Source organism: Entelurus aequoreus, linkage group LG10 (assembly GCF_033978785.1).
Source record: "Entelurus aequoreus isolate RoL-2023_Sb linkage group LG10, RoL_Eaeq_v1.1, whole genome shotgun sequence".
Classification (NCBI taxonomy): Eukaryota; Metazoa; Chordata; class Actinopteri; order Syngnathiformes; family Syngnathidae; genus Entelurus; species Entelurus aequoreus.
The window spans coordinates 70,573,991-70,577,064 of NC_084740.1; the positions used below are offsets into that span (position 1 = coordinate 70,573,991).

A 3,074-nucleotide genomic window follows, 5' to 3' on the forward strand; every position below is an offset into this window, starting at 1 on the left:
GCGTCGATAAACTCCATCGATTTCCTTTCAAAACTATGTTGGATCGATTTTTTATCTTCCGTAAGGCAAAAGTTGCTGAGCACAGCTCGATGTGGTTGAATCTGAGGACTATAAATCGATGTATCGATTCATCATTACGCCCCGAATAATTACACAAATTAACCTCTGTACACTACCACCATATTGAAAGATTATTAAGAACAATATTGTTTGTTTTATATACTAGAAGGTTCCACGCCATTGCTGTTCTTTTCAGAATGTAAAATAGTTGTCATTTATTAACACAGTATTGTTTGTTTTGATGCACTGGGAGTTGAGGTGGGGGAAATAATCGATTTTTAGATGCATTGCAATTCGGACATGGACGACTGGTAATTTAAAAAATTAACCTCTGTACACTACCACCATATTGAAAGATTATTAAGAACAATAGTGTTTGCTTTATATACTTGAAGGCTCCACGCCACTGCTGTTCTTTTTAGAATGTAAAATAGTTGTCATTTATTAACACAGTATTGTGTTAATAAATGCACTGGGAGTTGAGGTGGAGGAAATAATTGATTTTTAGATGCATTGCAATTCAGACATGGACGGCTATAGAACCAGTGAGTAAACATCAATTATTGATAATTAGGGATGATGTTTGATAAGAAATTATCGAGTTTGAGCCTATTATCGAATCCTCTTATCGAACCGATTCCTTATCGAGTCCAGAGAGGTCGTTGTATATGGAAAAAAAACACACAATATTTGGTTTAACAAATCACTTCACATTCTCTACTGCTCGCTACTGTAGTATTACCATATCTGAGTTATTGTGCAGAAATGTGGGGAAATAACTACAAATGTGCGCTACATTCGTTAACCGTGTTACAAAAAATATCAATTAGACTGATACATAATGTTGGATATAGAGAACATACAAACACTTTATTTATTGAGTCAAAAATATTAAAGTTCGATGATTTGGTAAAATTGTAAACAGCTAAAATGATGTGGAATTAAATGATGGAATGGATTAAGTAAAGAAGTTAATCATTGTACTGATATGATCCAGTTTAAGAGGTTGTTCAAATGAATAGTGCTTACAAAGTACAAAGAAGAAGAATTATGAGAAATACTTTCAACCTTATTGAAAATAAGATATTCTTCATCTCAGTATATTAATAATGACTGAATTAATTAATTACATATTACAAAACTGTTGTATATTCTAATTCACAGATATTTTATGACAAAAAGGTCAGTAAATGATGTATATATTTGTCGGATCATGTTTTGTTTTTTATGTTCTGTTAGTTTTGGACTTCCTTAGTTGTTTTGTGCTCTTCGGGGGGTTTGTTTTAATCACCATGGTTACTTATGATTTTCACCTGCCTTGTACGCGCACCTGTTGCTCATCAGAGACTCTATTTAAGCCTGCCTTTTCCAGTCACTCGTCGTGGCTTCATTGTTTGCATTTGCAACAGTTACGTTGGCATTCTGGTTTTCGAGCGCATGGTTCCTGTGCTAAAGTTACCTTAGCTTCTAGTATTCCTGTGCTAAGTAAGTTTTTGCTTTAGCTTCTCGTGCGAACGGCCCGCTTTCCTTTCGTTTCGTTCCTGTCTGTTGTAATGTGTATGATTTATGAGAAATAAATCATCTCCTACCTGCACGCTTTCGTCCGGAGCCGTCAGTTTTGCGTCCCGGGAGAACGAACCGCAGCACCCCACCGTGACAAATGACTGAGCTACGTGACGTCATTTCTTGTGATGTCTTAGGGGGCATTTTTTGTCGGGACAAGATTCGTTCTCAAAGAATCATATAAAGAACCAACTCTTTTTCTTTACTATAGTGGTCTCGATAACGGGTACCGGTTCTCAAAAAGGGATTCGTGTCCGAGGATTCGGTTCTTTTCTTATCGAACAACCGGGAAAACCGGGTTCGAGCATCATCCCTATTGATAATTTATTTATTGTAAATAAAGTAATGCAGACAGTTCTAAAATTTGGCTGACTGCAGCGAGCCACCTCGCCTATCGAGCACTTATGGTCCAGTTTTGCATACATTTTCATTAATTTCAATAAATGTGGGAATTAATTTAATTGTTTTCTTACTCCAAATTAATTGTTGTTTGTTTTAAGTTGCAAGTGATAGGTGCTTATTTAGTGAAACGAAAAGAAAAGTAAAACTGCATCAATATACATAAATTAATGATGCATTAATAATCGATTTTTAATCGATTATCATTGCTCGTGAAGTTCCCAGAGATTCCCATCTCTAACTAGGAGGCTAAAGAACACTGAAGGGTTTCTTTTTATTCAATTTTATTGCAGCTGGTGTTGTGATTTATATTATGTTAATCTGAATAAATACTTCATAGTTTGAAACCGTTGTTAATAGGGGATTTAAAGTATATGGGTTAATTGTAGAAATGCATAGGTATCGACTACTGAAATTCTAGTATCGGGGCAAATACCACACTCTCTCCACCTGAGGCATATTGTCTTACTCTTACATATTTTTCTTACGTATTTGTCTTAAAAGGGACAATGTCCAAAGTGTCCGGCGTGAAGTTGACATTCACGTACCTTAACGCCAGCAGTAGCCCGACGCGGAGGGGATGTCCACGTCAAAATAAAAACAATCCTCTCAGCCCCAAACAAACCCTCAAAATGAGCAGAAGTCTTTTAAGTTGTCATCCCGCAGACAAAGTTACGCACGAAGAACGCGAACATCACGACTCAAAGTGTTAATTGGCCAGCTTTTTCACAGCTAACAGCCATGCTAGTAGTCATGTCAGTGCCACTTCAAAGAACCTTAATAACTCCCTCCTACATCCGGTCTCGGATTTCAAACTAAAATTCCTATTAAATTAAACTCGTCGTGAATGTTGTATCTAATGCACAGTAAGTGTCTAAATGCACTTGTTACGAATATTAATTGAATTTAAGTTGTATTTGTGACTTTAACGTCCCATAGACTTACAGTAATCATGCGTTTGTGTGATAGTAATAACGCTTTTATTTTTTCGACATCGATCGGTGTCTTGTTTCGTATTTTTATACAACTTGACAAATCCTTCCTCACAGCTG

The 3,074-nt window shown here is 36.2% G+C and overlaps 1 protein-coding gene across 1 annotated transcript in view; it reads right to left on the reverse strand.

The window, feature by feature from the left end:
• The window catches only part of LOC133659227 (ganglioside-induced differentiation-associated protein 2-like), a 27,480-nt gene extending 24,672 nt beyond the window's left edge, over positions 1-2,808 (reverse strand). The window contains exon 1 of the mRNA XM_062061961.1: positions 2,571-2,808. The gene's annotated coding sequence lies outside the window, so the exon portion shown is untranslated. The remainder of the gene's footprint in view (positions 1-2,570) is intronic.
• Between the last annotated feature and the right edge of the window lie 266 nt (positions 2,809-3,074).